This window comes from Lucilia sericata, unplaced genomic scaffold (assembly GCF_015586225.1).
Source record: "Lucilia sericata isolate MDLA Ls3-8-SP2 unplaced genomic scaffold, ASM1558622v1 Contig004408F_arrow, whole genome shotgun sequence".
Lineage (NCBI taxonomy): Eukaryota > Metazoa > Arthropoda > Insecta > Diptera > Calliphoridae > Lucilia > Lucilia sericata.
Window position 1 is genome coordinate 4,769 of NW_023997241.1, and position 15,232 is coordinate 20,000.

At 31.6% G+C, this 15,232-nt stretch overlaps 1 pseudogene; it reads right to left on the bottom strand.

Annotated features, from left to right (window-relative positions):
* Positions 1–428: 428 nt before the first annotated feature.
* On the bottom strand, positions 429–14,414 carry LOC119615194 (annotated as a pseudogene).
* Positions 14,415–15,232: the final 818 nt, after the last annotated feature.

Genomic DNA, 15,232 nt, shown 5'->3' on the forward strand with positions numbered 1-15,232 from the left:
AAAAAAGATTTCTATAAAATTTATTAGAATACAAAACTAAATTCAAAACAAAATAAATATACAACACAAAATTTTTGGAATTAAACTCCATTTATATATTACAACATAAAGATTTCAATATTTAAGGTTTTATATAAAAAAAAACTAAACTAAATTGACTTGTTTACTAAATAATAAATATTCACACTTAATTTTTTTTATAAAGATAACACATGTAAATAAGAAGTAGTGTATGGTACACAGAGAAAAATATATAGGAATTATTAAAAAAAAAATAAATAAAATAAACTTAAACTAAAAAAAAAAAATTAAGGAATTTTATACAAAATATTTTAATTATTATTATTATTTATTTTAACACATTGCTATTTGTATTTTTTGTTAGATTAGAAGGTAATTATTTTAACTTTTTGTTGGGGTTGTTTTTTTTTCTTAGATTTTAATTAAAGAAAGGATTTTTGGAAGCCGACGATTTCATGGTACACAAAGTTTGACGCTCCAATTGAAAATCATAATCGAGATCTTTTTTTACAACAAAATCACTAAGTTGTGGCAGTGTGGAATACTGGAAAGGAAAAGTGTTATAGATTAAAATTCTAATACGATATTTTAGGCGATTAATTAGTATCTACTTACCACGTTTTGATTAGTAGACTTAAGCATAGGATTAATAACAAATGGCACACCCTCTATATCGGTATAAGCACCCAATGTACCCAGACTATGGCTTGTGTTAACCGGTGGCTTGGGTGCCGGTCTTTGTGGTGAGTTTATTTGATAAGAATGTTGAATTTCTTCATAATCATGTTCTTCCGCATGGGGTACGGAGGGCAACTAAATATTTAATTGGTTTAAATAACAAAAGATTTATAAGGTACTTTCTTTAAACCTACCGGCTGCTTGGGATTTCTTAAACCTTGTCCCGCAGCTGCAGCATTGTGTAGATTTAAGCGATTTAAAGCTTTTTCCACTTCACTGCTACCGTTTGCAGAGGAGGAGCCTAATTGTGGACTTAACCCGGCACTGGTGGTGGCAAGCGTACCGGTATGGCTCCGGTTTTATAACAAATTAAAATGCCATTTATATCTCTAGTTAAACAAAGAAATAAAGAAAAAAATTAACTTTAAAAGTCCTAAGACAAGTTTTTACTTTAAGCTTTGTTTAAACTAAGTTTATCTAAACCTCTTTTTAAATATATTCCTTTAAAATATTTCTTATTATTTATCTCTTTACCCCGCTAATTTAAATCCTTCCGGTGCAATTTTTAATTTAGAACATAGTATTATATCTGTGACTGCTTGTGTAACGGTCCCCCGTTTAGAGAGTTTATAGCAATTTGTCGTTTACGCCAGGCCTTTTGTTCTGTATCGGCTGTGCGCGATAATAAGGAAAATTCCTTGGGAGGAGCTACTTTTCGGCAATTACTCTGAAAAAAAACAAAAGTTATTATATAATCTTCACTAAATCTGTTCTAATATATGTACATATATTCAAAACAATTTTTTAATTTAAAACCCAAGATTAAAAATTTCAAGTACAGACTAGAGGCTAGTGTATTAATACTAGACTACAGTCCAAACTATGGACTAAACTATAGACTAGACTGTAGACTATAGAATAGACTACGGACTATACTATAGACAAGACAATAGAATATAGACTAGACTATAGGCTAGACTGTAGACTAAAGTATAGGCTAGACTATAGATAGACTATAGATTAGACTATGGACTAGACTATAGACTAGGCTATGGACTAGACTATAGACAAGACTATAGACTATACTATAGACTAGACTATAGACTAGACTAAAGACTAGACTAAAGACTAGACTATAGCTAGACTATAGACTAGACTATACACTAGACCATAGACTAGACTATAGACGAGACTATAGACTTGACTATAGACTAGACTATAGACTAGACTATAGACTAGACTATAGACTAGACTATAGACTAGACTATAGACTAGACTATAGACTAGACTATAGACTAGACTATAGACTAGACTATAGACTAGACTATAGACTAGACTATAGACTAGACTATAGACTAGACTATAGACTAGACTATAGACTAGACTATAGACTAGACTATAGACTAGACAGACTATAGACTAGACTATAGACTAGACTAGACTATAGACTAGACTATAGACGATAGACTAGATAAAGAGACTAGACTATAGATAGACTATAGACTAGACTATAGACTAGACTATAGACTAGACTATAGACTAGACTATAGACTAGACTATAGACTAGACTATAGACTAGACTATAGACTAGACTATAGACTAGACTAGACTAGACTATAGACTAGACTATACTAGACATAGACTAGACTATAGACTAGACTATACTAGACTATAGACTAGACTATAGACTAGACTAGACTAGACTAGACTATAGACTAGACTATAGACTAGACTATAGACTAGACTATAGACTAGACTATAGACTAGACTATAGACTAGACTATAGACTAGACTATAGACTAGACTATAGACTAGACTATAGACTAGACTATAGACTAGACTATAGACTAGACTATAGACTAGACTATAGACTAGACTATAGACTAGACTATAGACTAGACTATAGACTAGACTATAGACTAGACTATAGACTAGACTATAGACTAGACTATAGACTAGACATACTAGACTATAGACTAGACTATACTACTATAGACTAGACTATAGACTAGACTATAGACTAGACTATAGAGACTATAGACTAGACTATAGACTAGACTATAGACTAGACTATAGACTAGACTATAGACTAGACTATAGACTAGACTATAGACTAGACTATAGACTAGACTATAGACTAGACTATAGACTAGACTATACTAGACTATAGACTAGACTATAGACTAGACTATAGACTAGACTATAGACTAGACTATAGACTAGACTATAGACTAGACTATAGACTAGACTATAGACTAGACTATAGACTAGACTAGAGACTAGACTATAGACTAGACTATACAGACTATAGACTAGACTATAGACTAGACTATAGACTAGACTATAGACTAGACTATAGACTAGACTATAGACTAGACTATAGACTAGACTATAGACTAGACTATAACTAGACTATAGACTAGACAGACTAGACTATAGACTAGACTATAGACTAGACTATAGACTAGACTATAGACTAGACTATAGACTAGACTATAGACGACTATAGACTAGACTATAGACTAGACTATAGACTAGACTATAGACTAGACTATAGACTAGACTGTAGAATAGACTATAGACTAGACTATAGATTTTACTATACACTAGACTATAGATTAGTCTACAGATTAAAAATTATAGAATAGACTATAGTCCAAGCTGTAGACTAAAATATCATCCCAACTATAGTCCGCACTATAGTCCAAACTATAGACTAGACTATAGATCTCACTATAGATTAGACTCTTAACTAAACTATGGACTACACAAGAGTCCAAACTGTAGACTAAAGTCTAGTCACTAGACTTTAATTTCATTTGATTTAGTTAGATCAATTATAGGAAGAATTGTTTGTTACATTTTTTAAAACCTTTTTGAACTGCTCTCCTGAACTTCTATTCTTTAACAAATTATAAAAGAAGACACTTGTCAGTGTCTTTTATAACAAAAAAAATACTATCACATTTTCTACTAATTACATATAATTATTCCTTTCTTTTCTTATATCTTTTACCCCCATTATCTTATCTTTTCGTATAATATTTATTTAAAAATGTTTTGTGCTATTTACTTAAGCTTCTTATTAAACTAACCAATAATGACGTTGTTCAAGTCTTGGAACTATTGTACTTAAGTAGTTTACAAATAAATTTTATTCATATTTTTTTCTAGTCTTTTTGTTGTTGTTATCAATATTATTTTGCATATGTTCTTTTTTTTTACCTGTTTGTATTAAGTAGACTTAACTGATATTTCTCGCAATTGTCTTTACCACAATGAATCATTTGCAATAAATATATATAGATTAGGAAAAATAAAGTTAATACTTTTTTATATAAATTGAAGTATCATTTTCCATTGTTGAACTTGTTTTATTACAAATATCTAATAAAATATAGTATGATAATAAGTTATGTTAGAGAATGTAGACAAAATCTTCAGTCTCTAACATATGTTAGTCTGTAGTCCAATTAGTAGTTTAAATAACACTTAATTTCAATAAACCCTTTAACTCTCCAAATGCTTCCAACAAATCACATTTAATCATTATTGTAAATAAAAATTCTGCTTAACTCTTTTTTCCCCATTAACAATTGTCGCGCAATTTACTAGACCACAAATTATGTTGTAATTTATAAAAAATATAATTATAATGAAACTTCTTGCAAAAAAAATTAAATAAATAAACAAACAAACTATAAAAGGAATTTTTGTGTTATTTTTGGAATTAGTGTTGGCATTAATGGTATTAAGTTTGTTTATTTAATTGATTTTTTTTACTACAACAGCTTATAGAAAACCATTAAAGAATGTAGCAAAATGAGGAATGAATGGAATTACAAAATGTTTAATTAACTTGAAATATACAGGTAGATTTTGCTTAATAAATTGGACTGATTGTTTAAGATTTTTTATAACAAATTTGAGTAATTTGCCAGCTTAATTTAGAAAATAAATTTGTTTTGGATAATAAAAGCTGCATTATGGTTAAATGAATAATAGTTAATTTGTTAATTAGGTCTCTATTACGTGGAATGAATGTTTAACTGCACTAGAACAGAACTAGAACAGAACAGAACTAGAACAGAACTAGAACAGAACTAGAACAGAACTAGAACAGAACTAGGACAGAACTAAAACAGAACTAGAACAGAACTAGAACTAGAACAGAACCAGAACAGAACCAGAACAGAACTAGAACAGAACAGAACTAGAACAGAACTAAAACAGAACAGAACTAGAACAGAACTGAACTAGAACAGAACTAGAACAGAACTAGAACAGAACTAGAACAGAACTAGAACAGAACTAGAACAGAACTAGTACAGAACTAGAACAGAACTAGAACAGAACTAGAACAGAACTAGAACAGAACTAGAACAGAACTAGAACAGAACTAGAACAGAACTAGAACAGAACTAGAACAGAACTAGAACAGAACTAGAACAGACTAGAACAGAACTAGAACAGAACTAGAACAGAACTAGAACAGAACTAGAATAGAACTAGAACAGAACTAGAACAGAACTAGAACAGAACTAGAACAGAACGAGAACAGAACTAGAACAGAACTAGAACAGAACTAGAACAGAACTAGAACAGTACTAGAACAGAACTAGAACAGAACTAGAACAGAATTAGAACAGAACTAGAACAGAACTAGAACAGAACTAGAACAGAACTAGAACAGAACTAGAACAGAACTAGAACAAGAAGAACTAGAACAGAACTAGTACAGAACTAGAACAGAACTAGAACAGAACTAGAACAGAACTAGAACAGAACTAGAACAGAACTAGAACAGAACTAGAACAGAACTAGAACAGAACTAGAACAGAACTAGAACAGAACTAGAACAGAACTAGAACAGAACTAGAACAGAACTAGAACAGAACTAGAACAGAACTAGAACAGAACTAGAACAGAACTAGAACAGAACTAGAACAGAACTAGAACAGACTAGAACAGAACTAGAACAGAACTAGAACAGAACTAGAACAGAACTAGAACAGAACTAGAACAGAACTAGAACAGAACTAGAAACAGAAAACTAGAACAGAACTAGAACAGAACTAGAACAGAACTAGAAACAGAACTAGAACAGAACTAACAGACTAAACTGAACTAGAACAGAACTAGAACAGAACTAGAACAGTACTAGAACAGAACTAGAACAGAACTAGAACAGAACTAGAACAGAACTAGAACAGAACTAGAACAGAACTAGAACAGAACTAGAACAGAACTAGAACAGAACTAGAACAGAACTAGAACAGAACTAGAACAGAACTAGAACAGAACTAGAACAGAACTAGAACAGAACTAGAACAGAACTAGAACAGAACTAGAACAGAACTAGAACAGAACTAGAACAGAACTAGAACAGAACTAGAACAGAAACTAGAACAGACTAGAACAGAACTAGAACAGAACTAGAACAGAACTAGAACAGAACTAGAACAGAACTAGAACAGAACTAGAACTATAACAGAACTAGAACAGAACTAGAACAGAACTAGAACAGAACTAGAACAGAACAGAACTAGAACAGAACTAGAACAGAACTAGAACTAGAACTAGAACAGAACTAGAACAGAACTACGAACAGAAACTAGAACAGAACTAGAACAGAACTAGAACAGAACTAGAACAGAACCTAGAACAGAACTAGAACAGAACTAGAACAGAACTAGAACAGAACTAGAACAGAACTAGAACAGAACTAGAACAGAACTAGAACAGAACTAGAACAGAACTAGAACAGAACTAGAACAGAACTAGAACAGAACTAGAACAGAACTAGAACAGAACTAGAACAGAACTAGAACAGAACTAGAACAGAACTAGAACAGAACTAGAAACAGAACTAGAACAGAACTAGAACAGAACTAGAACAGTACTAGAACAGAATTAGAACAGAACTAGAACAGAACTAGAACAGAAACTAGAACAGAACCTAGAACTAGAACAGAACTAGAACAGAACTAGAACAGAACTAGAACAGAACTAGAACAGAACTAGAACAGAACTAGAACTAGAACTAGAACAGAACTAGAACAGAACTAGAACAGAACTAGAACAGAACTAGACAGAACTAGAACAGAACTAGAACAGGAACTAGAACAGAACAGAACTAGAACAGAACTAGAACAGAACTAGAACAGAACTAGAACAGAACTAGAACAGAACTAGAACAGAACTAGAACAGAACTAGAACAGAACTAGAACAGAACTAGAAACTAGAACAGAACTAGAACAGAACTAGAACAGAACTAGAACAGAACTAGAACAGAACTAGAACAGAACTAGAACAGAACTAGAACAGAACTAGAACAGAACTAGAACAGAACTAGAACAGAACTAGAACAGAACTAGAACAGAACTAGAACAGAACTAGAACAGAACTAGAACAGAACTAGAACAGAACTAGAACAGAACTAGAACAGAACTAGAACAGAACTAGAACAGAACAGAACTAGAACAGAACTAGAACAGAACTAGAACAGAACTAGAGCAGAACTAGAACAGAACTAGAACACAACAGAACTAGAACACAACAGAACTAGAACAGAACTAAAACAGAACTAGAACAGGACAGAATTAAATTTTCTAGGTTTTAAATAAATATTAAATCCAGCCACGTATTTTCCAAATCAATTTAGTTTATGACATAAGATTAATAAAAAATTACAAAATCTTTTTCATATGATTTTCCAACATTCTACTGCAAAAATTCATTGATCTTTTGGCATTTTGATGATAGTTTTTGCCACATTTATTGTTTAGTAAAACCTTCAATTTCCTAATAGCAAGTCATTGGCTCATAAAAACTCAACAAACAAAAGATTAAAAAAGTTCTTTTAACTTAATTAATAGTTTGCTAAAAATAAAAATCGCAAATACATTAAACTTAATTGTTACCCAAACACAATAGAAAACACATTATAAAAGAAAAACTAACAAAAAACAAACACAGGTACTTTTCGAAACCATCCATAGACAAAAATGCACAAAAAAGTACTTTTTTTTATTAGTTTATCAATCCAAAAAAAAAGAAAAAAGTTCAACACCACTACCAGCCACCCCATTCACAAAAGTTGAGTGACCTTAATTAAGTTCAAATACACACTCACATGACAAGAAGTTAAAGATAAAATAGTTAAATGGAACTGGTAGTTGAAAAAAACAAAAGAAGAAAGAAAGCAAAAGACTCCCAAAAATACTTAAAAAACTTTTTAAACAAAAGATTAAAAAAAGAAGAACAAATTCAAGATACTAAATACTTACTTTAAAGTTTCCACTACATATTCCGGCAGGCCCTCTGTTTTGGATAAACATAAATAGCGTGTGGTTTGACGACCGAATAATATGTTATTTTCACGCCATAAATCTGCATCGGAGTCTTGATCGTAAGTACGATTAATGGTTGTGAAATTTTTGGGACATCTGAAAACAGAAAATAAAATATAACTATAGTCCAAAATATAGGCTATACTTCAGACCATTGCTGACTATAGTCAAGAACTAGAACTGAACTAAAACTGAACTAAAACTGAATTAAAACTGAACTAGAACTGAACTAGAAACTAGAACTGAACTAGAACTGAACTAGAACTGAACTAGAACTGAACTAGAACTGAACTAGAACTGAACTAGAACTGAACTAGAACTGAACTAGAACTGAACTAGAACTGAACTAGAACTGAACTAGAACTGAACTAGAACTGAACTAGAACTGAACTAGAACTGAACTAGAACTGAACTAGAACTGAACTAGAACTGAACTAGAACTGAACTAGAACTGAACTAGAACTGAACTAGAACTGAACTAGAACTGAACTAGAACTGAACTAGAACTGAACTAGAACTGAACTAGAACTGAACTAGAACTGAACTAGAACTGAACTAGAACTGAACTAGAACTGAACTAGAACTGAACTAGAACTGAACTAGAACTGAACTAGAACAGAACTAGAACTGAACTAGAACTGAACTAGAACAGAACTAGAACTGAACTAGAACTGAACTAGAACTGAACTAGAACTAGAACTAGAACAGAACTAGAACTGAACTAGAACTGAACTAGAACTGAACTAGAACTGAACTAGAACTGAACTAGAACTGAACTAGAACTGAACTAGAACTGACTAGAAATAGAACTGAACTAGAACTGAAGTAGAACTGAACTAGAACTGAACTAGAACTGAACTAGAACTGAAACTAGAACTGAACTAGAACTGAACTAGAACTGAACTAGAACTGAACTAGAACTGAACTAGAACTGAACTAGAACTGAACTAGAACTGAACTAGAACTGAACTAGAACTGAACTAGAACTGAACTAGAACTGAACTAGAACTGAACTAGAACTGAACTAGAACTGAACTAGAACTGAACTAGAACTGAACTAGAACTGAACTAGAACTGAACTAGAACTGAACTAGAACTAAACTAGAACTAAACTAGAACTGAACTAGAACTGAACTAGAACTGAACTAGAACTGAACTAGAACTGAACTAGAACTGAACTAGAACTGAACTAGATCTAACTAGAACTGAACTAGAACTGAACTAGAACTGAACTAGAACTGAACTAGAACTGAACTAGAACTGAACTAGAACTGAACTGAACTAGAACTGAACTAGAACTGAACTAGAACTGAACTAGATCTAAACTAGAACTGAACTAGAACTGAACTAGAACTGAACTAGAACTGAACTATAAACAAGGCTGGACTATAGTACACACTATGTGTAGTTTACTCCATAGACTAGACTATAGGCCTGTCAAGACTATGGACCACAGTCCAGCTAATAAAGTACTTTTAAAAATGTCTTTGAACTCACTCAACTTACTTGTCATAATCCTCTACAATTTGCAATGATGTAATCGGTCTATTATCGGGTAAAAAACTCATTATAGAAGTGATAACATTTTTCTGTGCCATCGAGCCCATATTATTGTTGGTGTTTGTTGGTAGTAATGGCGATTTGGGTGAAGATATTGGACCATTATTTACTCCAGTCTGTATGTGTTTACCCGCTTTATTCATATTTAATAGAATATGTAAATAAAGCGGTATTTATTTGTGGGACTTATCTTATTTGTTTAAATTTTAAGTTGCAGCCAAGTTTTAATAAATTTAATTTTATAAATTTATATAATTTTTTTAGTAAGAAAAAATTTACCAACTTTCACCTACGTTTCCGCAGCAGTAAAGTGATTTTTTTTTTCTCTTATTTTGGGTTTTTTTCTTCAAACAAACAGCAGCTATAAAATAACAAAAAATAAGTAAATTATTTGAATATATTTATTAGTCATCATGTGTAGAAGAGTATTAGTTAAACAGAAATCACATTTAATAAATATGGTTATTTGTATAAATACTTGGGATTTTAAGAATATGTAAATGTGTGAATACATTTGTAGCACGTTTAAGTGACGTATTGGGGAATGACACTTTTTAGTACTTGATTTATTGTATGTGTGTAGGTATAAATGTCTATTTAGAGTCTTTAATGTTGGTTTTGAACTTGACACTTGTCTATTTTACAAAAATAATAAAATACATTTTGACCTTTAACAGCAAAGTTTAAAAATGTTCCATTGAAAATAATTATAAAAAGTTATTTTCAAATTTAATTACATGCCACATTTTAGTCTATTTCTTTAATACCTTTTTCTTACCAAATGGGAGAGGTTCTCGAGGTATAGTCTACAGGTTGGTCTATAGTTTAATATACATGTTGGTCTGGACTATAGACTATTCTATAGTCTGAACTATAGACTATTCCACAGACTGGGCTATAGATTATTCTATAGTGTGGACTATAGACTATTCTATAGTCTGGAATATAGACTATTCTATAGTCTGGACTATAGACAATTCTATAGTCTGGACTATATACTATTCTATAGTCTGCACTGTAGACTATTCTATAGTCTGGACTATAGACTATTCTATAGTCTGGTCTATAGACTATTCTATAGTCTGGACTATAGACTATTCTATAGTCTGGACAATAGATTATTCAATAGTCTGGACTATAAACTATTCTATATTCTGGACTATAGACTATTATATAGTCTGGACTATAGACTATTCTATATTCTGGACTATAGACTACTAATATAGTCTGGACTATAGACTATTCTATAGTCTGGACTATAGACTATTCTATAGTCTGGACTATAGACTATTCTATAGTCTGGACTATAGACTATTTTATAGTCTGGACTATAGACTATTCTATAGTCTGGACTATAGACTATTTTATAGTCTGTACTATAGACTATTCTATAGTCTGGACTATAGACTATTCTATGGTCTGTACTATAGACTATTCTATAGTCTGGACTATAGACTATTCTATAGTCTGGACTATAGACTATTCTATAGTCTGGACTATAGACTATTCTATAGTCTGGACTATAGACTATTCTATAGTCTGGACTATAGACTATTCTATAGTCTGGACTATAGACTATTCTATAGTCTAGACTATAGACTATTCTATAGTCTGGACTATAGACTATTCTATAGTCTGGACTATAGACTATTCTATAGTCTGGACTATAGACTATTCTATAGTCTGGAATATAGCCTATTCTATAGACTATTCTATAGTTTGGACTATAGACTATTCTATAGTCTGGACTATAGACTATTCTATAGTCTGGACTATAGACTATTCTATAGTCTGGACTATAGACTATTATATAGTCTGGACTATAGACTATTGTATAGCTGGGAGTATAGTCTATTGTATAGTTGGGACTATACTCTATTCTATAGTTTGGACTATAGACTATAGTATAGCTGGGACTGTAGTCTATTCTATAGTCTACTCTATAATATGGACTATGTCTAGTCTATAGTATGGACTATGTCTAGTATATTCTATAGAGTGGAATATAGTCTAGTCTATATTCAAGTCAATAGTTTGATCTATAGTCTCGATATAAGTAGTTGAAATATAGTCTAGTCAACAGTTGAACTATATTCCAGTCAATAGTTTGGTATATAGCCTGGACTAAAGTCTGGTCTATTGTCTGGTCTATAGTCTAGTCTACAGTCTGGAATATAGTTTAGTCTATAGTTTGGACTATAGTCTAGTCTATAGTTTGGACAATAGTCTAGTCTTTTCTATAGGTATGACTATATTCTGGTCTATAGTCTAGTCTATAGTCTATTCTATAGTCTAGTCTATAGTCAAGTCTATAGTCTAGTCTATAGTCTAGTCTATAGTCTAGTCTATAGTCTAGCCTATAGTCTAGTCTATAGTCTAGTCTACAGTCTAGTCTACAGTCTAGTCTACAGTCTAGTCTATAGTCTAGTCTATAGTCTAGTCTATAGTCTAGTCTATAGTCTAGTCTATAGTCTAGTCTATAGTCTAGTCTATAGTCTAGTCTATAGTCTAGTCTATAATCTAGTCTATAGTCTAGTCTATGTCTAGTCTATAGTCTAGTCTATAGTCTAGTCTATAGTCTAGTCTATAGTCTAGCCTATAGTCTAGTCTATAGTCTAGTCTACAGTCTAGTCTACAGTCTAGTCTACAGTCTAGTCTATAGTCTAGTCTATAGCCTAGTCTATAGTCTTGTCTATAGTCTTGTCTATAGTCCTGTCTATAGTCTTGTCTATAGTTTTGTCTATAGCATATAGTTTTGTCTACAGTCTAATCTCTAGGTTAAACTATAGAATAGTGTAATGTATATTTTCCAGTCTAAAATTTGGACTATAATCTGGTCTAGTCTGGACTATAGTCTAGTCTAGTACGCACAATAGATTGAACTCCGTTTTGAATTTACGTTTTCAAATCGTTTAAATCGATCCGTGGCTATCCCTCTCCTTCTATTCCAATTTGTTTCTACCTACTTTTTATTGCAAAAAAGGTTTTTTTTCAAAGCACTCAAATTACTGCAATATTTATGGTAAAGAAACATTATATGCCATAATAAGAATCTATTTGTTTAAACTAATTTTCTGAAAGAGGCTTTATATGGGGGCTAGGGGCAAATATGGACCAAGCCCGATAAAATTTTGTGAATATATTTATATTTACATAATATTTTATTGTGCTGAATTTCATCGCGATATTTGTGTTTATAAGTTAATTTGGGACATTCAAGTAATTTTCTGAAGGGGACTTTGTATGGGAGCTAGGGTCAAATGGGGCCTGATATTTATGAAATTTGGCAGGGTTATCAAGACTTCTATAAAACTTGGTTGTGCCGTATTTTATCGATATATCTGTATATTTAACATAATTATGAGCTCAGAAGCCCTTTTCGGGGGGTTCTGTTCTATGGGGGCTAGGTGAAATAATGGACCGATTTTAACCATTTTCAATAGGCTTCGTCCTTGGGTCAAATAAAACGTGCGTGCCAAATTTCATCCAATTATCTTGAAAATTGCGACCTGTACCTTGCGCACAAGGTTTACATGGACAGCCAGCCAGACAGACGGACGGACAGACGGACATATCTTAATCGACTCAGAAAACGATTCTAAGCCGATTGGTATACTTTAAGGTGGGTATAGGACGAATATTTTTGTATGTTACAAACATCAGCACAAACCCCATATACCCTCCCCACTAAAGTGGTGTAGGGTATAAATATGCAAGGTCTGAAGACAAGGCTAGAATTTATACATTCAATACTTAATGATTCAATGAATATTTATGAATTTGAGCAGCATAAACAATTGTTTGTAATTAAATTCTTAAAGCGAGAGAATTTGAGTAAAGGAATTAAAAGTATGAGAAAAATAACACAACAATTTCGATATTTACAAATATAAATCACAGAATTTATGAGGCATATAAACAAAATATAACCAACTTTATGGAGAGAGTATAACTTATTAAGTGTTAAGTAATGTAGAAAAAATAATAACACTAAATTTAAATTAAATTAAAATTTTATAGTTCAAAGAATAGGAAATAACAAGCAAAATATGAAAAAAATAAATATATTGGTTGCAGGCAGGGATGGGTAATTGAAATTTTATAATTTGTATACGTATGTATATGGCAGGTATATTTGTATATTGGATGGGTTGCTCATTAAAACAAACTTTAGCAGAATTTTAAAATTAAACATTGTTTGCACTTTTCCAACTCTGTTTCTTAATAACAAGTGCCATAACAAGCGATTGGATATTTAACTATTAAAAATAGAAAATTTTATTTTTGTTTAGTTGGTAAATTTTTCACAATATAAGATTCAAATTCCAAACACTTAATAAAAGAGGCCATAAAAAATTTGTTTAGCTTTTCAATTCCTTTCCATTCAACGTTATGCACTTATTGTTGTGTGTGTCAGCAGCAGAAAAACCTAATACATACAACATTTGTATATAATTACAAAGTACTAAAAAAGTACCCAGCAGTAATGGACAAAAGCTATTAAGTTTAAACATGAGTGTAAAGCAAAAAGAAACCAAATTTACTTTCAAACAGCAATCAAGGAACATCACTTAAGCAAGTTAACTCTGCACTTATACACAGGAATTTGATAAACTGCCCTTAACTGCCATCAATACACAATAACAAAAGTGAGGCACACTGTTGCCCATAATGTTAATAATAATGACGTTACAATTGATGATGATTACCAACTATGTATACATATAATGATGAGGTTGAATGTGGAAAGTTTAACAAACAAACAAACAAACAGACAGACATACAATACAGACTGACGGCCGGCCAACGTCGTAGTATTAAATGCCACCTAAAAAAGCAACAAAACAAACAGGGGTAAAAAATGCTAAAATTACAAATAATTTGCAAAGAAAATACTTACATTCGAAAACTTTTATTTACAATTTTGTATGGCATAAAATAGTGCAGACTTTTTGACGAGACTAACAAGTGCAATAATATTTATGCTATAAGAGGAAAAAAAGTAGTCAAAGTAATCAAGCCAATAAACTATGACAGAAATGTAGTACATAGATGTAGGAACAAAAATGAAATGAATATTTGCGCTTTGTTGTCTATTTGTAAATCGAGATGGAACATTTTTTCTAAAAACACTCAAAATAAAAAACATGTACAGTTTAAGGATACAGGATTGCCAAGTATAAGGAATATGATGAAGTTATTAAAGCTAAGAAACTAATGTTTCAAAGACAATATACAAATTGTTTATTATTCCTTCAGTAGGTGTAGAGTTAGTATTTTAGTCGGACAGACCGAAGGTTCTGGATTCGATTGCTACTAACTAACTAACTAACTAACTAACTAACTACTAACTAACTAACTAACTAACTAACTAACTAACTAACTAACTAACTACTAACCTAACTAACTAAACTAACTAACTAACTAACTAACTAACTACTAACTACTAACTACTACTAACTAACTAACTAACTAACTACTACTAACTAACTAACTACTAACTAACTAACTAACTAACTAACTAACTAACTAACTACTCTAACTAACTACTAACTAACTAACTAACTAACTAACTAACTAACTAACTACTAACTAACTAACTAACTAACTAACTAACTAA